This window comes from Struthio camelus, chromosome 3 (genome assembly GCF_040807025.1).
Source record: "Struthio camelus isolate bStrCam1 chromosome 3, bStrCam1.hap1, whole genome shotgun sequence".
Classification (NCBI taxonomy): Eukaryota; Metazoa; Chordata; class Aves; order Struthioniformes; family Struthionidae; genus Struthio; species Struthio camelus.
In genome coordinates, this window is record NC_090944.1 from 13,270,257 (window position 1) to 13,295,300 (window position 25,044).

The 25,044-nt window shown below is 42.7% G+C and overlaps 1 long non-coding RNA gene across 1 annotated transcript; it reads right to left on the reverse strand.

Moving 5' to 3' along the window:
- Positions 1–295: 295 nt before the first annotated feature.
- LOC138066544 (uncharacterized) lies at positions 296–24,751 on the reverse strand. Its single transcript, XR_011139855.1, has 3 exons — positions 24,232–24,751; positions 4,273–4,374; positions 296–2,378 (listed from the first exon to the last, which is right to left on the reverse strand). It is a non-coding gene; the product is annotated as an uncharacterized lncRNA (long non-coding RNA).
- Between the last annotated feature and the right edge of the window lie 293 nt (positions 24,752–25,044).

The window sequence follows — 25,044 nt, forward strand, 5'->3', positions numbered from 1 at the left end:
TGGTCCTCATAGCACTTCATATGGTGAAAAGACTTACTTTAATACCTTTAAACCAGAACTGCATGTGTTATACCACTGAGGGAGCAATATCTACCTGAGTCTGCAGACAGCATGCTCGGATAGTGTGTCCAGTGCATACCTTTCAAATTCATTAAGTATTTACTTGCCTGGCAGCTTCACAATAGCACTAAAGAGTCACCATAAACATGACAATAGTAACATCTTTAATTCCTTGCCGTGAATTAGTCCTTTCACATGGGGATAGCTAACTTTCTTAGAGAAGATAACAGGCATGACAGAAATGAAAGAATCATATTTACAAGTTTACATTACCTTTATAACATGAAGAAACATTGTAAACCCTGGCAAACAAGCCATAACAAGTTCTTCCTACAACGTGCAAGAGCAGGAAAAATTGCTAAACTTTGGAGTATCGCAGAAATCAAGGAGGTCAACTGAGGACATGAAATACAGAAATGAGAGCTTCGACTCAAGTCATGTTCAAGTGAAGTAGATGCTAACCTCAAGTCTTTGCCCAGGGCTACTTAAGCAATACCAAAATCATTTTGAAGAGTTATGAAAATGTTTTGATTAACTTCTCCTGCTCTCCATAAAATGCACTAATGTCTACTATGCCTATCCATGAGCTTTGGGGTTCCAGGAAGAAGGTTGCTCCCAGGGTATTTTTGTGTGGTTCAGAAGCAAGGTGGGCTTCCAGGGGGGATTTTTACTTCACTAAAGAGTCTCACGTGGTTTGGAAACCATTCAAACATGCACCTGGATGTTCAGATTCAGCCACTTTGGTTCTGGTGCTCGTCTCCACTGAGTGCCTGACTTTGGTCTAAAAGCTCAGGCCAAAGTTTTCAGAGATGGGCTCCTCAGCAGGGGGCCTGAATTTGGAAAATGCTAAGCACACAGCCATTCTCTTTATATCAGCATGACCTGGTATATTCTGAGTGCTTATTTCAATGCCTCATTTTGGATTTAGAAGCTTAACTGTAGGCATTCAGGTTTGAAATCTGGCCTCAGCTCCCTCAGTACTTCCATTTCATCACCTATAAAATGGAGGCTACCATTTCCCTACAGGTGTTTTATAAGGCTTAACTCATTCATGCGTGCAAAGTGTTGAGATACTTGAATGAGCAGCACCATACCAGAACAATGACTTATTTTGTGAACGTAACCTCCAAAACTTTTCACACCCTCTTAGGCCTTCCAATACTTCCTGCTTCCAGCCAGGCTGGGACAGCCTCCTTTCAGGACACTTCTGTGCCTTACCCTGGCTGTGGAAACAGCAGGTGGTGAAAGGAACAAAAATGAATAGAGGTGGGAGGAAAAGTTATCCAAATATAGTGGAACCTCATTAAAAAATTCAGCCAGGAGAGAGAGGGTTTTTCTTCCTTCCTTCCTTTCTTTCTTTTTCTTTCTTTCTTTCTTTCTTCCTTTCCTTCTTCCTTTCTTTCTTTTTCTTTTCTTTTTTCTTTTCCTCAAAGCTGTTTACCAGTTCTCATCAACAACAGTGGCATCTCATTCCCCATTGACTGTACCGCCTTACAATGTGCCTTGGAGTGAGGCATGCTGCAGAAGGAGTCTTTGGGGACTGTCACCACCTCTCAAAGCATATCGGGATGAGGAGCTGCAGAGCTGCTGATGGTTAAAGCTGCATTAGCTGGCAGAGGGATAAAGCAGCCAAAAGACAGATGGGGAATCTGAGAGGCACAAATGTGGCTTCGGTCTGGTTAGTCCTTTCTGCTAATCCTCAGCTGAACACTTCTGGGGCACAAAAGAGGCATGCCCCTAATGCTCCACTTTGCTCAAACAACTTCTGTTCCTTCCTGCTCGCTTGAACAATGTAGCAGCAAGTCAGGAGCCGGAGACAGTGAGTGAATGTAAGTACTTTCCCTTGCCCCCCTTCCCAGCCCTGACATAATAACAAACAGCTCTCCAAAAAGCACTTAAATTTACGAACAGTTTATAAATTCACAGACGTTGATTTATAGATGTTGGCTTGACCCAATATTAGACACTTTGGTTTCTTTTCTGTTTTCAAAGTGCTGCTGTTATGGCTTGCGTTCTGAGCGCCGTCACACACCAAAAACAACCTCCACGTCGTCCCTGCAGGCTCGCTTTGCCCGCAAGGAAGGGCCGGGGCTGGAGCTGGGCTCCCAGTCCCTTCGAGGGGTGGCTCTTCCCCATGCTCAGCGGGACGGCTTCCAGCTGGTTAGTGAACGGTGATGACAGGCTTTCTAGGCAGCTTCATTTCGGCTTCCTTGTCTACAGGAATGGTGGCTGCAATGTGGGGCACGAGGAGGAACCCGTGCCTGTGTGTGTGTGTGGTACTCCCTGTCTTCAAGTCCCCAGTAGAAACATGGAATTAACTAAAAAAAAAAAAAAAAAGACAGAAAGAAAAACCCCAAACCCTGCCTGGAGCCACTGTTAATTGGCCAGGAGAAATACAAATGAGCAAATTCAAACTCAAAGAACGTTGAAATTCCACCCTTAAAAATTGCTGAGCTGATGTATCTGGGCTTGTCCCCCCGTGACCACCCAGCGTGCACAGAAAACCCCACAGACAGAACGTACTAGCAGGTGAGACAAGGATTAAGGTCTTCCCTAAACCTCTTTCTACCACATGGAGTTTCACATGCATGTCTGGCTTCCCCAGCTCGTGGGCTTGGAAACCCTAAATTTGTGGTAACATATGGGTTTGTGGGCTTTGACGGAAGCCGTGAGAGCCTGGCTGCAGGATCACAACACCTTATAGGCAACTGTAAGCAGTTCTTCCCCCCCTGCTCCGCACATACTCATGCACACGCAAACAAGAGATATGTTATCTACTGAGTGCTTCCATTCACTCGTTCTTTGCCTCTGGGCAAGTCACCCAGGTTTCTCCAGCTGTGGAAAAAAAGAAGTGGTAATTCAACTTGCATCCTGCTCACAGAGCTACAGAAGAGCTTGAGCTAGCACAGTGCATGGTACTCTGTGGAGAGAAGGCACTGGGGCTTCTTACCCAGCTTGATGCTGGGTAAATGGGTTACTAGAGTCAGGCAACACAATAGCGTGCTACCTCTTCTCCCTCAAAACAGACATTTGCTAAAACAATATTCCAGTGAATCACTAAGGGTGTACTAAGCATCAGCTTAAACATGTGCTAAACACACTGCTGGTGAGTCCCTTCTCTGATGCTGTATACCAGCAGCTTGCAGATGTGCAAAACGAGGACACTAATAACTTTGCTACCAGGCTTCATGGAGTTTTGTTTGAGAACTGCCATTTGGCCCCACTCCTAATAGAACCACAGCTACTAACCTAGACGAGCATCCCCTTGTTTGCAGAGCAAGAGGAAAAGCTTGGAGAGGTAGCTCTGTACTCTAGCAGGGATTTCACACCTTTATCTTTGTGCACTGCATCCATATTACTAGAGTTGGCTTTATAATTTTTGTTTGTTTTTGCCTCATACAAAACTTTTATAATAGATTTTTGGTAATAATAATTTCTACATATACGAAAGCTTTGGGTTTGCCCAAAATAAAGTCAAAGTTAGGAACAGAGTCTAAATTTGAGAGATGCATATCTCTTTTAGAAATGGAAAGAAAGTGAAAACTCTTTTGTGTTTTGTTTTTAATGAAACAAAAGACCAGTTTTCAACAGGTCTTAGATATCTCTGGGACCTTTTCTTTCCCGAGGAAAAAAGCCTCTGGAGGAATGCACTTGCTGGGAAAACTGAATGTCAACGTTCTTGATAGGTTGGTCTAGTACAGGCATGAGCTGTTTGCAAGCAATTCTGCCACTGCATAGTCCTCCTCCACTGCTAATCCAGTTGTAGACGTGTCGTAAAGAGAGTCTGCCATCATGCTGTGGTTTTGTAACCATTAACAAACTAGAGAGTAGGCGCTGGCCACCAGGTGCATTTTAACTTATGATTTAATACAGGATCTCCCAGCCACAGTTTCCTCAAGAGTCAACAGGCTTGAAATCTTCACGTTCCTGGGTTTTGCCAACCAGGATTTAAACCAAATATCATCCAACCCACCTCAGGGGCAGGAAGGTGGATCTGTGGCCAGCGCAACAGGCTGGGATCCAAAAGACCTGAAAGTTAAATCCAAACGTGCCGACTTCTTCATAGGCTAAATTTTAGCTCTACTTGAGCTTTTAGGAAGCCCATTGGGAAGCCCAATCCTGGCATAATATTTATTCACTGTGGGGAACAATACAGATGCCCTAACGGAGAAGCATTCGATTCAGTGCTCTCTGAACAACAAGCAGACTCACCTCAAATAGATCCAGCAAGCAGCGGGAGAGGAGCAGAGGGGCTTACCCCAGCGCTTATTCAGGTGGTGTGCACCCATGTGCCTTCCAGAAGAAAAAAAATTCCTAGGGAAAAAGTGCATGTAAAATAAATTACAGCAGCCCTCGTTCCTAATTGAAATAACTCAGCTCTTCTTTTCGTGTGTGCATGTGTTTAAAGAGAAACCTGAAAGGCACAAGTTCACATTATGGACTAATAGCCTGGAAAATTTCAGTTTAAAAAACAAAGCTGGCTTTGAGTTACACAGGAGAGGCCTGAAAAAAGCATCTGAAACCACTAGCTTCTATTTTTTCCTGCACTTTTTACAACATAATATGGCTGAACGGATTTTATTTTATTTTATTTTATTTTAAAAACTTGCTTTAAAAAAATAATCAACACAAAAATCCTCTCTCTGGCCTTCATGTGCCAAGTTTCAGCCCAGGGCAAATTTTTTACAGCTGAATTATACACCCTGAAAAATAAGGGGCTTATAATGACAACATTGAGAGTCCCCTAACTATAGTGGTATGAATGGGGAGGGAGGTATAATAAGAATGGTCCATAGTGTGCAGCAGCAGCAATAAGTGAAGGAGCCCTTACTCAGCATGAGGAATTCTATATATCTTGGAAGGCTTTCATGAACCTAAACATTATTGCTAAGAAAGGAATAAACAGTTTGAACTGCTGTTGCCATTCATCCAGCGCTCACACACTGAGGAATACACAGAGTTGTTCTCTCCAAGCCGGAGTGAAATATTCCAGACATAACTCTTTCTTACTTGGGGCTGGAGAGGGTTTCGAGCAGCTATTTGAAGGCAAGCTGGAGAAACACTCTTGCTCTGGGAGAAATTTTTTTTTAAATATATATATATATACACCAGTGATGATAATTGACTGCATGCCTACAGCTCTCGGAGCCGAGCTCTCCCTTGCCACGGCACTCAGCTACGTGAGCAGCGGTCGGCTGGGGAGACAAAGGAGCGTTATTAGCTGGGGGGGTGTCTGTAGGTGAAGTGAAACCAAAATGAGGAGGCTAGCAAAATGACTGCTTACGTGGGGCGACTCAGTCTTGAAGGTGAACCAAAGCCAGCATCCCAGAAAAGGTACCAAAGCCAGTGCCATTTTAAAAAATGCTGCTTCTAAAACCAGATATCTAGCAAGCTGGTGGCAGAACTGGGATTTAGGCAGACCTGAGAACCAGGGATCTTGTCCCATCAGAATCAGAGGATCTCCCTACAAACTGAGATTAAAACTCCAAATTTCCACAGGGAATAAATCCCCTTTCTACACTGACGTTTCCCCTTCCTCTCCGAAAGACATCAGGCCATTGTGCTGTAGTCATTTCATAAACCTCTTATTTTTATTTCAGCACATCTGTGTATGAACATGCACACATCACAAACGTACATATCTCTGTATCTCCACGTTGCATTTTTATTTTCTATTAATTCACATTTGAAAAATGAAGAACTGTGTCAGGATTAATATTAGAAACTTGCCATTTTGCAAAGGATCAAATGGAACATTCTAAAAAATATTTGAAGGTTCTCTTCACGGGAAGAAACCATTTTGGTTTTGGCAGAGCACAATTTTCTGACAAGGTGATTTGATTGAAGATTTTACAACCAGCTCAGTGACCCTGGCCCCATTTTACTAAAGGATATGACTTTAGGAAATCATTCCCATCCTGAAGTCGACATCTAAAATAGGTTGGTAGGAGTCATGCCCTAAAAACGCATTTTTTTGTCTCCACTGATTTCCCTAGGGTCTGTGGGTTGCTAGCTCTTTGCTAGGCTACTTTGTAGACACCTAACGCTACGTAAGAAAATTTCCCCTCCAAATTGTCTTGCCATGGTGCCTGTACTGCAACTCTGCCACTTGCTTCCCCTGTCCTTGTCTGAAAAGCATGATTATGTCAATAACTGCCAGACCAAAGGACTAATTTAGATTGCACAACGTTTTCATATTAGAATAATACAACTTCAGTGTTGTCAAGAGTATAGTTTAGGTTAGAGTTGTGTCCTTTAGAAATTAAGATCATATAAATGTTCAACCTCTTCTGCTGTATTTTAGTTAACTAACCTTTTTTTTTTAAAAATTATTTCTACCTTAAATCATGCCCATGAGCATAAATTGGATTTGCAAATAAGAATTAAAACCAACAAAGTAGGGCTTAATCTTAAATTTACACTACCGTCTTTAATCTCTGGAACCCATCTTGGACAAACGTTTCTAGAGTAAAGTGTCGAGTTTCTGGCAGTAAATTTGGAATAACAAACAAAAACCTCAGGTGAAGAAACTTTGTAAGTCCCAAAACTGCATGAGTTATAAAGTTAATGTTATTAAGAAGAATTCCTGAGCATGATATTTTTTCCATACCTGTGGAAGAACTGAAGGCTAATGAGTTTGCAAAAAGTCTGGACGTGGAAATTAGTAAAAATTACACACAGGTATAATCCAAGAAGTATGGACATGGAAATTAGTAAAAATGACATATGTGAATAATCCTAGAAGTAATTTCCTTGAAAGAGTAGTGAAAGAGTAGCCAAGTATTTCATTCTTAATTCTCAGATTTAATGAGACACTGACAACCTAAAAAACAACACTTTTTTTTTCTTTGTTCCTTTTATCAGTCCCACGTAAGGTTTTTAAAAGGAAAAGAGACTGGACTGAGGGAAAGGACTTTCTTTTGCACTAACGGAGCCTTTTTTTTTTTATTTCCTACAGGCAGATATCTCCTTTTCTTCAAACAGCAACATGGAGAAGTGTACATATGACATTATAATTCACTATATCAAGCTAATCAAGCAGTTTTGGTATAACTAATTTTGTATCTGTCATCTCAAGTCACCAGAACATTTGTGCCTGTAAAATTAATGCCATATCACTGAAAGCCTGATCCTGCAAAATTAGGCTATATCCCTGTTCTTGCAAAATAATAGGAATATTTACTGGTAGAAATTTTAGTTTGAAATTTATATTTATATGAGGATTTTCATTTTCAATAAATTAGGCAGGGGAAGATACCTGGTTTGACAGGCTGTTCCAGGATATATGAAGCAGAAAACATTTTAAAAACTTTTCTGTAAATCTGAAGCATTTTGCTTGAATGTTTGAGAAGTTCTAAGGAGATATTTTAGAGGGGAAGGAAGCATTGTGGATGAAATCCTGAAAAATGCTTAGAAAAAAAGTGTTATGAACTGTACCCCTGCCATTTAAAGTCAAATTTCATTGTGAGAAGGAGAGTGGACCCTCAGACAGCTGCAGTGGTGGTAGGAATACAGGGTGATTCCAGGTCTGCAGGGCAAAAGCTGCACAAAACCTATCACAGCATTTTACGTATTACGTATTACACCGTATTGCAGTGTGATTTATCCAGACCACAGTAATTTCCAGAAGCTGGTACCAACGACAAACTGCCCATGTTCCCCAGGCCTCCCTGAGTGATGAATACCCTCTCACCAGACTCCAGAAAGAGCCAGCAGATAAAAGTCTGCTTTTATTTGTCTGTAGCAATAGAATGGGGAAAAAAGAGAGAGAGAGAGACAGATTAAAAATACGTAACTGAGTATGCCAAAAATGAAAGGCCGTTTTACTAAAACACATCAATCACGTCTTTGTGTCACCACGACTGGTATTCTGGTTGTCCATCACACCCTACTTTTCACATGGTGCTGAGCATCCCACCCCTAAAAATCAGGCCTTCTTCAAGGTCCCTCAAGCTAAGCACCCAAAATCACTGACCGTTTTTCACAGTCTTGGCCTCATTTCTTTGCAGACAGCTGTGTATGTCCACAGTGGCTCACAGGAGCTACTCAGTTTTGTTGAACTCCTTTTCTTTACATAGAGACTTTGACTAATCTCCTTCCTCCCCTTCACAAGAAAAATGATTTTCCTAATGACACAGGCTAGACAGATGACAGATTGTCAGGACACACAGTACATGTTTTCTTTAAGTGAGCTTTTTATTTGTTATTTTAAGGTTATTTCCACATCCCTGACACTTATTCCAGAAACTCAGGTAACCGAGACGGAGCTCAGAAATTGAAGTTATTCTTAGACTAATCAACCGGTGATCTAAATCCACAGCACTAATCTCATAATTTGGCATCACAAAGTTTAACCAGTCACATCTGCTGGGTAAGGCACCCTATTTAGACCAGTTGTTTTAAACCTGTTTATTCTGGGAAGTTGTTGTATATACTCAGGTTGTTTTATTTTGAGCTAATATTAGTGAGACCTACGTAGATGGACAGCAATGACACGCAACAAGATATGACTGAAGTCACAGCTGCCCTAAGTGCATGCAGCTCTATACTTTTTTATAGGGTTTTGTAGACTACACTTGTCACTTCCACTCTGAGATACATTGCAACAAGGCATTAAAGGACACAACTGACACCCAAAACCTCTCTGCTTCCGCAGAACCGTGCATGACTGTGACGCCAACGGGCTCCTGTGGTGGAAGAGAGGAAGCTCCTTTCTTGTGACCGCACTCACTGAAGACCCTAAAAGAAAGTCCTTTGTATCGTCTGATCCATTCTTTCAACACATAATCTTGAGGGAAAACATTATTACTATTATTGTTACCATTACAGTAGAGCAAGAAGACTGTGTGGAGACCAGGTCCCGGTTGTGCTAAGTGCTGTACAAACAAACGTGTGGTGCATTCATGCTCTGAGCAGCACAAGAGACAAAGGCAATATTATTAACATGCCCATGAACTGAGGCGTATAGAGATTATCCAACTTGCCCAAGGTCACACAGGAAGTAAGTGGCAGAGCTGGAAATTGAACCCAGATTTCTTGAATCACAGGCCAGGATTTTAACCACAAGGCCATCTTTCGTCTCTCTCCTCGCCCCCCTCCCCCGCCCCCACAATCTTTCTATTTTAGCACACTTTTTTAAAAAATTGCTCTTAAAAATCCATTCGGCAATACTTTAGGTATGCTGTGGCCTCCACAACCATATTTAGCACAATTATAGGCTAAAAGGAACTCTTGCAAATTATGTGCAAATAGATATGTCTTTATGTAAATCCAAGTGCTTGGAACATAAATCTACAGCCAAAAAAATACAAAGATTTAAGCCAGGAAAGAATTAAGCTCCAAATTTTTTCCTCTTCGAAGGCTGGTAACTGAGGTACAACACTGTAGCTAAAGGAAAGGAGAACGCAGACTACAAGCTTGGGGGGAGGGGGGCAGCTAGGCCAGCTCTAATAAACTTATAATTGCACCAAAATATGGAAGCAAGAGATATTGTCACTGTTTTAGAAGGTTCTGTCATACATACGACTGTTGTTGTTTGCACATATGCGCACACATACATTTCCTAAAACAGTTACCGCACTATAAGTGCAAGAACACTGAAAACCAGACATCTTTCTGATAGGCCACAGTCCCACAGCAGATCACAGGAGCCTGAGCATAGGAGGGTAATTTGGAGTTTGGCTATGGATGTTGTATAAATTTTACAATCTGGGGAACTGCATAGGTTGTCCATCTACTGAAATCAGCGTGCAAACATAGCCAGGCTCTTCTCTACCAGGTAGGTATGCAGCAATGCTGGTGAGTCCAGGCACTACCAGGGTCCTCTGTCTATTGGAGCTCAAAACCCTATTAGCCACCAGCTAGACCAGGTACCGGAGCTCCTTTCCCATTGCGATCTCATGCACTAGGTACAGATGATCCAAGATTTGCCAGCTATCTGCACAGGGCTTGTGAAAGGCACAGACTGGGAGATAAGCTACCATGCTGCTCAGCATAAACGCACGAGGCAGAGTCAGCTTAAGGTTATTCACCAGGATAGACAAATGCAATCTCTGATTCCCACGATAAGGAAGCAATAACCCACTTGAAACAAAAGCCATGAAGGAGCTGGTGGGGACTACTGCTACCAAGAGGAGACTGCTCCCTCTGAGTGTCACAAGCAATGGTTGTGCCTTGGATGCAAATCCCGTCTTGGGTCTGCACCTCTGGATACCAAGCCAGCTTTCCCTAGGCAGTTAGTTACATGGCTAAGTTTAGGCACAGCATCATAATCATTTTTTAAGGAAAGGCCCACAAGCTTTTGTAGGACCTTGGATTTAGTTAAAAGGACTGTAATACCCCCTCCGGAATTTGATAGGGAATAAACTCCTTCCTGTAGGTATCTTGTGCTATTCTATATAATACGATAGCGGGAATATGAATCCATGCAATGTTTCAATGAGAATAAAAGCTGGAAAAACTGTTCTGGGATGTTTAGACTTTCATTCACTGTATAGCTAGAGATCCAAACAATAACTGGGGGCTCTTTTGCAGTAGTGAGGCTAATGGGTACTAACTAGCCACATACATGCTACTCTATTCTCTTAGTCTCTAAACTAGGACAACCAAACCCAAACTAGCTATGGGGAACAGTCTCTGGCTTGTGTAAACATCAGAAGGTGTCAGGCATCACCCATGAGTGCTAGCTGGCCTGGGCCAAAGGTGTGCCGGGGACCCCAACAGTCTCAGTGCCTGAACCTCTGCCTTGGCACTGTTAAATTTACTAGCTGGAAAGAGGAAATGTCCCCAAGACAGCCACACTTGAAGATACTTGAAGACAATGTCCTCTACTCAAAGTCCTCAATCGTTGATCTCAAGCACTAGAAACCTTAGCCGAAATGTTGGTCACCCCTTAGCCTCTGAGAGGAACTTCGTCCATTCATCTGAACAGAGGTGGGTTTGGTACGGGTACTGCCAAGGACAATAGGGGAAAGGTGGAAAATCTGGGGTTAAATGGGTATCTAGTAGGTAGAAGTGAAGGTGGAGGGGCAGATAGTTCATTCGCTGTCCAGGGCACTTTCAATGCTAGGCCTAAACTGGAATAAACATATTCTTTTTGAGGATGCATGAGAAGCTAAACAAACAAACAGAAAGTCACTTTGGCTGGGGGTAACTAGGGGACTAACGCCTGTGCACTGCAGGATCGTAGCCCACATCTGCTACAGAGCAGACACACATTCATCAGCTTTCCCAGTTACATAGTCCATCCAACGAACTGCGTTTGCAAAAGAGAGAAACACGTGCCATCCTGCACCTGCTGCACATATCACTTGCTGAGGGAACAAAATTAACAATATTCAGTTCTCATCACAACAGGCATCAGCTGGGAACAGCAACAGTGATTTTAGAAGAGCAGTCCAGCCCTGTAATATGGTTACCAATGGCAGCATTTGGTCTCTGTTGGACTAATTTTAAGTATGAACATAGGCAAATGCTGTGGAGTTTCATTTCAGACTAAGCCAAGAGCACGCAGGAGCATGAGCAGTGCTGGCTCAGCACTTCCACTAGGACTGGCGCAACTCACCATAACTCATTCCTTCTGGGCTCTTTTTTAAAGTGCCATCTGGGACTGTGCTGCTAAGCTGTCCTAGGAACAACAACACTGTTAATAATAATAACAATATTCAGGTCTTACATAGCATTTTTCACCTTTAGATCTCAAAGTGATTTACTATGGAAGGCTTTGGAGGGCTTTAAGAACAGATTATACAGACATCTGTCAGGAATAAACTAGATTTCCTGACCCTGCCACAAAGCAGGGGAATAGTTCGATGTTCTTTCTAGCCCAACATTTCCACGATTACCCCCATTTTGTACAGAGAGGAATTTAACTCATGGAGGAGCAAGATGATCTCAGTTCATCAAATGACTGCTTGGAAGCCCCTGTGGCAGCCCAAGACATTATAAATGGTAAAAGAAGAAAACTAAAGCTCTCCTCCTCCTGCCGCTGTAACCACTAGTTGTGGATGGTCTCTGGGGAAATGTATCAGCGTATCTCCAATTGTGTAACTATAAAAAATGTTACCTAGGTAATACTTCCAGTGATAGGAAACTACACGTTGCATTGAAGCATTGAAGACAGCCATAAATCAATGCAAAAGTAGGATTCATCCTTACAGAGCAGCACGAGTAGCCCTCCACCTCCCTCCATAAAGGGGAGCTGGCATAAGTAACTAGACTCGATGCTTGGCTTTTTGGTGGCTGAAGTTACATGAGAGACTTTGCAGCCAGCCTGGGATCGGGGCACGGTATTTGCATGTTTTCTTCACAGAAGGAGCGCGCCCACGAGCACTGTCATCCCAAAGGGCTCTTTTCAAAGTCCGGTTTAAATGACTCTGAACCAACACTTCATACGCAGCCTCACAAACAGACAGTCCAAAACTGCTGTCCTGGAAATTAATTAGCAAAAGAGTGCAAAAAGTACATGTCGGGAATGGCAGAGTGGAGAACATGGTGGCAGCCCATGTGCTGCTCTGACATTTCATCACAGTGACATATTTCAGCTGTAACTGGAATAAGGGTACCAGACCTCGGTCCACTCTAGAAAACTACATCTTCGAGGTGAGGCATGGCTGGGCTGACCTTTAGCTACTGAGGAGTTGCCTCAGGCATTCCCTAACTGCATAAAAATGTAGAAGCAAATGCCAGATATTAAGGCTTACATTATTCTGTTGCAACTTTGCTTCCATTTTTGTAGCCAAGAACTTAACTCTTTTGCTTACTACAACACAACGTGACTCCATTTTAAATTTATCTGGCATCTAAAGTGGACCCAAGTGACTCTCACAGACACTGAGCCTCCTCAGAAGCAGGAGATCGAAGCAATTTGGAGATACAAACCCACGCTGTGGAGAGTCTGCAATGCAATACATACGTAGTGGTCCTCAGAGACTGGAATTTCTTTGCAAGCTTGAGGCTAAGAACTGAAATCTTCAAGTGCCAAGAAAAAGAGGAGCCATCCTTAATCAGCCACGACCTTGTCTTATTTGGTAAGGGACAGAGAAGAGTGAAGAAAACCAAGAACAGCCTGATCCACAGGAATAAACCCCTCGCTGTCACTGTTCACACTTGGAATTTAGTCGTCATAAGCGCACTTTCATACCTGTATTCGTACAGCAGCACCTGAAAGGCCTCTGAGCGAAAGCCATAACTGAATTGCTGCCCCGTGCAAATACTACAATTTTAAGAATCATTCCATGAAATAAAACTGAATATTTAAAATGATTTTTCCTCATGAGTATTTTTATTAACTTTGCAATTTGCATTAAAATTTGCTGTGCACTTTTTTGGTTTTCTCATCCAAAATATCAGAACAGGAAATCTGAACCTATTCAGTCCTGCAGGCTCTTTTTTCTAGATTTGGAGCCGTTTTGGATAAAAATGTTCAGTGTTCAGTAAATATATAGCCTGGCGTGTATTTTTTTTTCCCCCCTCCAAGGGAAATTTTCATTCGTGACAAAGGGCCACCTTTTGTGGAAATTACATTTTGGTGGAAAAATTTTGACCACCTGCAGAAATCACAACTGTGAACAGCATGTAATTTAGGAGTAGGATGAAGATAAATTCAATAGACTGATTTTTAGTTTCTCGTATTTCAGAGCGAGGCAGGGATCCAGATTCCACAATGCCAGCCCGGCCACAGGTTTGGCCGCTTATCAAAGCTGCTGCCTTTAGGGATCTCACGAGATCAGGCTTTTCTCAGTGAGAGTTCCAGGTCTTTGGAGGGAGCAGGAACAGCTTCATTTCAGCATCAACCCCGAAGGAAAACCAGGAATACGGACGGACTTAAGAATTTTAACCAACAAACAAGAAACCAGTCCCAGTTTTCCCCACACACACAGCTTAGGAAAAAAAATATTCAGGCATAGTTTAAAATTTTATACCGGTTTAAAAAGAGAAACAAAAATCCGCATGAACTTGTTCAGTCATCACCCTGAATACAAAAGGGCAAACTCTCCCCCATTCCGTAAAGCTATTCTTGGCCACTGTGAGCTAAAAAGCAGGGAGGGCAGTTTGAAGGGGGCAAATACAATTAATGTTCCCGCTTTTGCCATATTTCTGGACCCAGGGGACAAATCAGGAAACTTTATGTCAGCAGGAATGTGAACAATAAAGGCAAAGTGGGTTGCATGTTAGAAAACCATTTCACTCCCTTTTTATATTTTTTTTTATTTTATTTTTTTGCCCAGCAGTATGATGTGTTAACAATTTTGTTGGTTTAACAGTTCACACTTCCAGCACATTTATCCATTGGCACATGGGGGTTTTATGCATTTAACAGTTTTCTTCATTAAAGTGGGTTCCACTGTGTCTTAAAAATTGTTTTCCTTAGACTGCGTGTTTGTTATTTTATATGGTGTGACTGAAAAGCAGGCCAAAATTTTTGGCCTTGGAAAATGCACACAGCAGAGAGGAGCCCAGCGCAGGCAGCGGGATTAGCCTCCCTCCAAGCCCAGCCCATATTCTTTTAAGAACTGCTGATTGCACTTTGAAGCTTTCTGCCCTAATTGCTGGGAGATTCTTAATTTGTCCTGAGCTCGGGAAAACGAATCGCAGATGTACGTGCTGCAATCAAAACCCCTCTCTGCACAAGATTTTTGCACGCTGTCGTCGAGATGGCCTTCATCCCCTTTCGCAGTGCCCTCAAACCACCTGTTTTGTACAAAAACACTACCAGCTTTTTATTTTTGATTTTGAAGGCGCAGCTGGGGGAAGGGAGAAGGCGGCTGTTATTTCTACAGAAGCAGGACCGGTTCTCGCAGGCGCAAGAGACGCCCAGGTGTTTTCACAGCGAGCCCCGTGCAGGGCCCTTTTGGAGCTGAACTCAATTCCTGTTTGCCAAACTACACTTTCAAGAGGTGTCAGATATCGAGAACCTGCTTCAATTGCCAAGCCAAGCAACGAAGGGGGGAAAAAAAAAACAGGGGAAGGAGGAGGGGAGAAGAGGGGCATGGGGAAAAAAAAGGAAAAGGGGAAAATGTTCCTCCTCGAAGAAAAAGGTAGTTGTTCCAACTTGGCTGTTTCTTTTGAAAATAATTAGTTAAGCAGCGCATAAAAACAGGTAAGTCTGTTCGGCATTGCTCATAGCCTTGGCAGGCCCCATCCTTCCTCGCTTTAGAGGAATTTCTGTGAACCACCACTGCACAGGAGAAGGGAGGGGAGTTGTATCACCGTGACCTAAGGCAACCCAGCTTGTAAGGTTAACCATAATTTTTTAAACTAACATGACCTCTGTTAACCCCTCCACTCCAATATTTAAAAAAAAAAAGAGAGAGAGAGAGAGAGAGAGAGAGAGAAACATGTTTACAAAACTGCTAGAAGGAGAGAGAAAGGGGGGTGCCGAGAGGCCAAGAGTTTTGTTCCTTCACTCTCCCCTGTCTCCTCCATCGGTTCCTCACCTGATCCTCTGTCCCTGTGTGTCCATACCAGTAACTGGTGTTTACTGGGTCTTGTGCAGCATGTCCAAGGACTTCATTTTTTCTAATGAGTCATGGAATCATAAAATTAAGCCATTCTGGGAAGCCAAAAAAATTCAGTTCAGTGTGTGCATTTGGGGCTTTACAGGAATGTCCGTGTCTGGATGCCTGAGTCAGATGCTCTCACGGTAAACGTGATACATCCTCTTTTTAATTACACCATTGGCTTGCTGTATTTATTTTATTTCCCTCTACTCATCCCTCTCTCCTCATTCTGCAGAAGAACGCAGGCCATTTCCTCCAGCTGGGATGCCAGGTAAACCAGCCTCAGGCACCCTTTGCCCTTCCCTCTTCTATAGCCGTGTCTTAAATCAAGTAACCAAAGCCAATACCAGCACAGCCCTGGGCCAGCTGGAGGTGGCATGGGGCCATGGTATATGGTGTAGTCAGCTTTTGTGTCAACATTCGGATGCTGAGTTCATCTTGACCAGAATCTGCCAAGCTCAAAGGAATCTGAGTCCACCTCTGAAAGTACTTAAGCATATGCAGCCTACATGAAGACGCTGGCTCAAGGAGACGACTGACTTATTTCTGGGTCTCTAACTTTTCCTTATAGCTTACTCCCATCTACACTCATTCAGAGACAGATGTTGAACTGGAAGAAGGGGCAGAAGCTGCGTATGTATAGATCTGGAGTCATCTCCTGTTGATGCACAAATTGTAAATACTGCCTAACCGCTCTCGAACACCCCACTCCTCTCTGCTCCACCACATGACACAGTAGACGTGGACCTCTGATTGCATGTGGGATTGTACTGTTAGGCCATTCTTAAAACTTTTATTCTTTGAAATGGTTCCTTCACTGCATAGACAAATATGCATACGCAAACACTCCTGTTTATGCATCTGTCATTATTAAGTGTCGAAGAACTACCAATTAAGTAAAGATAATAAATAAAATAAAACAAAGAGGCCAGATTCTCAAGTCACATGAGCTGGCAGTGGTTCAAAACGTCATTGTAAAAAAAAGGCTTGACCTACATATTCAGCTAATATGCATCTCAGCTGCTGTGAGATGCTGCATGCCAAGCTGGTCCCGAATTTAACAGCAGATCATTCTGCAGGCAACTGTGGCTACACAACAGCCTACTGGGAAAGGGTTTGGGGCTCTGTTAACTCCCGAGCTGTGTCTAGCATTTGTTTTGATGAATAATAGTTGTCTCAGGCCTAAATCTTGCTGGGACTGCTCTAACAGTGTAGCAGGACAGACCATGAAGCTCCACTGCAAAGGACCAGGCCTTAATTAGGAGTAGCATACCTAGTCACAGTTAAAAAATTCCAGTAGATCCTGCTAGACAACAGTCCAGTGATAGAGATTCAGTGTGCTCATTTGTACTTGCATGTCAACACCTCAATTCATTGGCCACATGCTTATGATTTATCTGTTTTCTGGAAGAAAAGAAAACAAGAAATTGGAGACTCATTTCCTGAACTAAGCAAGGAGGAAGAGAAACTGCTGATGGAGAACAGTAAAGTCATCTCATGCTGAAGATCCCAGTTCCTCTAAAAGAACATCACTGGCATATGTGCATTCGTGCAAATTCTATTCCCATCCTCCCCCTAACCTGCTTTTACCTATGCTAAAGTTGGTTGGAAAATACTATAATTCTTATCGTTCACAAATATTTGGTGGCTCAGAGTTTGAATAAGCCTCTCCCTGGCTTAGCAAATTTGCTTAGAGTTGAAGAGAAAAGGGCAAACCAGTAACTTTTTTCCACCTCATTCCTCTAGCTGACCTGTAAGAGTCACTTATAATGTGGATTCAAGGTGACCTTCTATGGTGGGGGACTGACTTCAGCATCACAACTGAGGATGATGAGCCATGAGGCATCTCTGAGGCATCTCTGTTTAATAGAGACAAGAGTACTTCAGACCCTCTATCATCCAGGACAGAGCCTGAGCTTGGTATCTGATGCAGTTAATGGAAAGGATACTGAAGTTCAGCTAGATGACCTGAATACAGCTCCCTACTCTTCTGCAAAACAAAAAGTGCTATCAATGGAGTTTCACTCAGCTCGGTCCAGATTTGCATTGATTCTTGATATTTATTTTTCACTTATTCCCAGATGCTAGCCACATTTTCATCTCACAGTTGTAAGCTCCATAGTATGGGCACCTGAGATGTATCAAGGAAAATGTGCAAAGTATGGAGCTGTTCCAATTCTACTGGAAAAAACATTAGCTGCGGTTCTACTGCCTTGGTATAAATGAAAGAAGCCTTTCCAAATTGGCTGCTGGAAGGGGAGAGGTGGAAAGGAGGCCGAAGGACACCACACCCTGACTCAATGATGTGCTAGAAAAGCTAGACCTCAAGAAGGTGACAGTGTGCATGTGCTTTTCTGGTGAGTGACTCCAATTGGCTTCCAGGCTATTAATTCTAGGTTACTTCAGTGGGACATCTCAGACACATTCAAGGCTCAGTGTCCACCCACAAAGGCACATACAGTCCCTTCCAATGAGGCTTAAAAACCTAAGGTGATGGCAAGAGAACTAGCAACTCAAGGAAGAAAAGTGATATGCAAAAAGCAAGGTTTTGTCCGCTGAGAACAGAACTAGATGTCAGATGCCCATTCCTGTGCCACATCCTCTAGCACACTGTCTCCTGCCTTCTAATTTTCTCCTAAAATTTCTACTTAATTCACATTCTTGTTCCTTGACATCAACTCTTAAGAAGGTTTTCTCAGCTGGAATGGAGAATGGGGCATGTAAGATATTTATTCAGACTTAAAACTGTTGCTGTGATGAAAAAATATCCCTTTTTCTCCCTGGCCTGGAGCACCTTGAGATTACATCAGAGTCATAAGGGAAATGAGGAAGATCTGGGTCATCTGCCCTAGTTCTCTCTTTTCCTACTTTTCTGGCTGATGAGTTGGAGGCCTGACAATTTAGAGGAAATATCCAGCATGTGTTGGGATTCTCATACTTGTTAGTCTATAAACTGAGGAGCAAAGAGTACCGTAATTTGTTCCAGGCCTTGAATTCAAAACTTTAAGGGATTTGCTGAAGCTGCTGAACTGATTTTAAATGCCTGATACAATCCAAATTGGCCTCCTGTAATCCCTGCAAAAGCAGGTCACAGATACCAGTAACTGGGCATCTGAAAACACGGTCTACTTTGAATGAGGGTTGGTGTGTCTTCCCCCCGCTGCTTCTTTTCTTTCCCTCTCTTCACAGAAGCATCACAAAGACCAGTGCTTTAATGTTTATGAAGCACTTGGATACCACTGTGATAGATGCCACAGATGGGCCTACAAGAGTTTGAAATATTGTATCAGACATGGTGAAAGCTGGTTAAAGTCTTATAGGCAAGCTTAATGCTGCTGCTTTCCCCACTCTGAGTGCTTTGCCTGACAGCCATTTTTTCCACATCATTTTAACGTTTGACTTCATTGGTTCTAAAGAAACCACCTTTATGACCTCCAGAGAGTCCATGACATGGGCTTTCACTGCAAGGTCGTGCCTACCTGCAAGGTCAGACTCTCTGGGCTTGCAACACAGATCTGTGACCCTGCAGCCAGGAGAGGAGCTGCAAGCAGCAGTAGATGGTCACCTTTGCTGTTGTGCCAGTCAGTAACAGCAGCTGAAGCATGCAGGATCCTACAGGGACAAGTACAATGATTATAGGTATTTGTTTTCCTCTATGCCACCAGGAGCAGAGCCTTCAACTAGTTCCACCAGCTTTCTTCATCGCTCACCACTTCTGGTTCCCACACTTACCTCAAAGTCCAGACCTCCATCCCATCCATCCCACAGTACTTCATATAACCTTCCTCCCAGCCCTGCAATGCCTCCTTCCCGTCTCTCCCTTCATTAGGGACATGGTAGGATCCTCACCATTAGATTAAGGCTGATTACTCTTGAGGCTCCCTTCTTTGTGCTCTGTATGTATGACACCAGTAGGGTGAGCATTTAAAACATAGTAATTGCAATCTTTCGGCTCTCAGCTCTTCCACATGGCATTACCAGGAACTCTGTATGAGAGGTACAACTGCTGAGAAAATCATGTTCTTCCACAGTAGCTCTGGGCTGCAGTGTGGTGAGTGCAGAGGCACCCTGGAAAAATCAAGTATCTCTGTTCTAAGAAGTTTCTTCTGAATAGCTGAGCAACCCCCAAATGAGATTTTCAGAGATATTTGCCAAACTTGGATGGATTTTCATTGCAACAGCCAACAGATCTCTGACTTCAGGGCGTGCCTTTCCTTTCCCTATTTCAAATTTGGGATCTTTGCTCCCCAAACTGAGTCTACTAGAGGCTTTTGACAAAATAGCTGTACAGATTTTTTTCAAGACGGCGTAACAATGTGTTTTTCCTCTGACACCACTCTGAGAATAACTTTGGCCAAAATTTTGCAGAACAACTCTTCTTAGGGAGAGAAAAAAGTGATGCTCTATACTCAGCTGAGGGCAGGGCCTTGTGTTAGAACCTGCCATGCAAACTGCACTCTGTTTTCTACATAGGTGTTGCCAATATTTTTATTTCTTTTTTTCTTAATTTTAAATTTGAAAGATATCCACAGATGCAACAAAGGGTGAGGTCAACTGTCACACTGACACCTGGAGAGTGTTCAGTGAGAAGCTGCACGGTAGACTTTCTGGGTGACACTGGGTAAATCCGTCAATGCAGACTCCTGTGTTGACTTGAGTTCTATGTACTGCTTCTTTTGTCCTATTTCATGTCTGCCTTTACTTTTGAAATTCTAATTTCTGAAACAGGAACTCCTTCTTTTCCCATGCTCCTTTGTGAATATAGAGAGCCTCCAGTCCTGTCTGAAGTCTCAAGAGTCTCCTGTTCCAAGAACTAGGAATAATAAAAATACCCACTGAAATAAGTAGTGGCAGGAGGAAGCAGCCCCTATGAAAGACTAATAAAAATCAAGTCCCGATTTGTCAGAATGAAACTTGAATTTGTGAAAAATGCAAAGAAAGGACGTTGATCCCCACACACAGGAAAGGCAATTGGCAAAACCGAACAATCCCAGCTCACATTCAGCAGAAGCAAAGAAATAAATCTGCATACCCGCTAATGTGATTCCTCTGAATGAACTTGAGCCCAACAGTAGCATATAGGCACAAGCCTACAACCAAAAATAGAAACCTCTTGGAATCCACAGCTCATCTGGACAGGATTAGAGAAACGCTCCCTGAACATTTAGTGAGTGACATGTAACAAAAGAATTGAACCAATTTACAACAGTCCTGGAATGTCCCAAACACAGTAGCTCTGGAAACAATGGAATAAGAAGGAACTCATTGTCCACTGCAGCATAAAGCAACTATTATAGGCAGCAATATCAGTGATACTAGTGACTGTGACACTATCTTTGGGTAGCTCGGAAGGTTATTAAAAACCATGGTTGGCCTGTGGATACAATGCTGAAATTGTACCCAAGTGGTATTTTTTCACTGATTTCACAGTTTCAGTGGAGATTAGTCAGCTATGCCTCTGACTTGTTTTTTGGTCACCCTGGAGCAGAATGGTATGTAGCATACTGACAGAGAGGTTTATGCAGGGAAATTAAGATCTGTTTGCAAAGGAGTAGCTGGAGGGAAAAGGAGAGAAAATTACCAGTACAGCTGAGTAGTTTGAGTCAAGTACCTGCTTACTAGTGAAAAAGTCACCCAGATACACTGAGGAGAAGATTTAAAAATTGAAACTTAAAAATATTTGATCTAAAGCGGTAAAATAATGTTCTGGATCACACCAAGTGACAGAGCGGAGATTTCAGGCTTCCACCTCCAATCCCAAACTTTAACATGCTACCGGGCGAGTTACCACCAGCCCATCATGACACCAGTTAAGAACTGTCCAGATTTATCTTGGTCTCTGGTATTTTTAGTTTGTGAATTCTTACTAAGTCTTTGAAACAGACTTTGAACAGACTTACCCCTGGCTTATGTCAAAGCTGGGAAGACTCATCCCCTAAGAGATTCTCTTGCTCTTGTTCAGCCTGTTTTCCTTAAGCTCTAGACAAGGAGCCAAACAAAGTGAGGCCAAGTTTAGCATGATAGCAAGAAAATCTAGAATTTTCATAAATAGGTGCTAGGAACAACCAGAGACTTTTCTCAAGAGGATAAAACTCATGTGGTTAGCAAAAGGGGTAAAGTCTGCCACATTTCAGATACCAGAAAAGAGGACTGAAATACTCACACAGTGCTAAGTGTGAGCTTCCACCTCAAAACCGGGGCTTGGTTACAGGCCCCTGCAATTTCAATTAGCACCTTCCACACTTAGACCTAACAGACTGAAAAATGCCATAATTAATGTTGTGACAGTTTTCCTTGGATGAAAACAAGCTTTCCTTAGGGAAAGAGGCTCACACAGTCATACTGAGGCTCCCTCCATTTGCTTACCTGTCAATCTGCACATATAACTTTTTAACCCACTTCAATGAAATTTTACGGCAAGTTAGAGGTCCCAAATGTATTACATTCCTGCAATTTTTAAAGATAAAAACAGGTGCCTAGATAGAGAAGGAAGAGCCTCTCCAAAAGAAGAAAAGACTGCATTGTGAGTCCACGTTTTATTAGACACCTGAGACTCCATGCAAAGCATAGCAGATATAGATGAACCACTGTGCAAAGAGCTTCAGCCAGCATTACTGACTTAGACATCAGAAAATCTACATCCCACCTGACAGGCTCACTCTGGTGTGGATTCTCTAGTGTCTAATCTGGTGGGATTAGTTCACATGCAGCCTCAGTGTAATGGAGTTAAAAAGTCAATCAACATGAGATACAAATCCATTGGAAACCAAGCTTAACTAGCACAGGTGCTTGTAGAATTACTACTTTTAATGGAAATCGTTGTTTTTTCTTCTTGTTTCAGAACTTTTGCAACTGAAGGAATCACTTTGTATAGACAAAGAGATGCAGGTTATTGCTCCTGGAAGTTCATCAGAAATTTCAAAAAACATCCAATTGAACGTACAGGAGATGATAGGAATAACGTCTTCAAATCAAGCAAGATGCTTTTCAGGAATATGTACTCTAATTGCTGAGTACAATCACAGGGAAAATGTTACAGTTGGTCTTATATCTATTAACCCAAATACCCTTAAAATATATAAATATGACTATGAGTCAACAGAATTCCACTGAATCAGTGTGAAAATTTTTAAGATACACATATGCCTCCAATGAACCGAATGAAGTAGCCACAACAAACACAAAAGGCGATCACAAACATTTTACACTTTGAGCAATCACTTTCTCCTTAGCATGAATCACAGGTCACTAGATATTCATACAAAAGGTACAACGCATCATTTCATCCATGAAAGAAAGGCAGTCACCACAGGGCTTAATTATGCATAACAGTATTTGACAAACAGTTGAAATATTTTGCAATATAGTGTTTCTATGAAAAAAGTCAAAAGGAATGTTTTCATCTTTTGCGGGGGGGGTCATGTTAGAACTCAGAGCGGGAAAAATATAATCTTCAGCTAAGCTTGCAAGTTCAATTTAAATGACTAGTGCAATAGATTGTTTCTTATGGGTTTATTGCATGCCCAAGATTTTCCATGACGAGTGGACAAAATCTCAGATATGTATCTTAGAAGGTATCTATCTCCTCACAGAGACCTGCCCTGGTATTGATTCTGAGGAGGAGATTTAGTTATTAATATATCCTCTAGTCTCCCAGTCCTAACAGGTCTCCAGGCCCTACAACATTTATCTTGCAGAACATGATTTCTGCCTAAAATAATGATTCTCCAGAGACGGACTCATCTTGGGACTTTCCATGTGTCCTCCTCTCTAAGATTCACATGAGCAATTATTTGTTTTAAGATGAATCATGTCATGTTTTTATGTTTTCTAACACTTAATATTTTGTTTCCGCTGAGCAGTGAAGTCAGCCACTTACTATTTTTAAATGTCATGCTATGTTATTCCCGCTTTTGGGTGATGATCTCAGTGGAGCCCTTAGTGCATCCAGCTTTATGGTCTCAGATCTTACAGAGGTGCTACTGGAACATCTCTTGTTTGTAATATCGCTGTTTCCCAGCCACAGTTGAAAGCCTATGCTAATGTGTTGGATTTACTTGTCCTCTCTAGCTGATTCCAGCTTTGTGGTTTATGGGTTGCCTTTGTGGTTTGCTAAAGGTCAGGCCCTGGATGACTCTAAATTTTCTTAAGTGGAATTCAAACACCACAGATGAGTATGTTTTCAAAGCAGTTGTCTGGGTGGTATGGATTCAGATTTGGTTATTTGTTTCCAGGATTGATGCCTCTTCTCTTCTTTGGAGCAATGATCAGGCATAGGTGTCCCAGCCTCTCAGTGCACTGTCCTCTTGTGTCTTTTGTTCAGATCCCAATTTTCTCAGAAATTTCAGGGTCATGCTAGATCCCGGGTTGCATTTTCAGTCGTGCACCCCACCACCACCCCCACTTCCCCAAGCTGATGCCAAGATGCTGATCCCTGTCCTTGGCTTGATTCAATAACTGTAATTCTCACTCTCTTTTTGCTGGCTTGCAGGCAGAGACTGCATCAGCCATAATTCAAAATTGCGAACAGATGACTAGATTACTTACTTGAACTGCAGTCAATCATTACATCACCGTTGTACTGAAAATCACAGCACTGGCTCCTCATATGATTTTGCATCCACTTTAGGGTTTGGCTCCAGTGCTACTGGACTTACTTACTCCAGCTTACCTAAAAGAGCTGCTGGTGCCTGGTCGACATCCTCAGACTCTGAGATCAGTTGGTGCCGATTTATTGATTGTTCCAATGACCTGACTAAAGGCTGCTGGTGCTGAAGCTTTGGCTCTTCCAACCCTTTTTGCAGAAATCCACACAACCTTCATCCAAAAGGGTGAGGGGCGGGGAGGGAGAAATAAATCTCTCGAAACACGAATAGAAAACATTTTGTTTAAACTGATTACAGGTTGACGTCAGCGAAGGGGACAGGTTTTACTCTTTCTTCTGGGAGACTCCTCAGTTGTCATCTTTGCTCCTGCAAATTTCCTTGACTCAGCCCTTACTGTGTCTGTCAGCTGATGTCTAGATGACGCCAGCGAGGAGCACCAGCATTGCTGCAGGTGGGAAGAGGGGGTCCTGCCAGCCGGGTAACGACCCGAAGGTTCCTGGATCTGCTCCCAGCAGCAGTCAGCCCTGGAGCAGGACGTCCGGAGCAACATGCTTTCAGCTCAAAGCAACTCAGGGGAGCTCACGCTCTCGCAAACACGTTTTGCATGAGTCACGGGGCTGCCGGCAGCCTTTCAGCACCGTCATCGATTCAGAGCCCTCCCAGCTGCAGTGACTGAGCATTGCTGACCACTGCTTATTCGATGAAATTACCCTGGGAAATGCCGTGAGTTGGCAGCCTGGGTCTCATTTCAAAAGAAGAAATATCTGCACGATGAAAGCCAGCATTTATGACTAATTGTCCCCTTGTTAAGCAGCTTCACCCGTTAGGTCAAGGCCTGCATATGCAGCCATGGAGAAAGAGACACTTCTTCTGTCCAT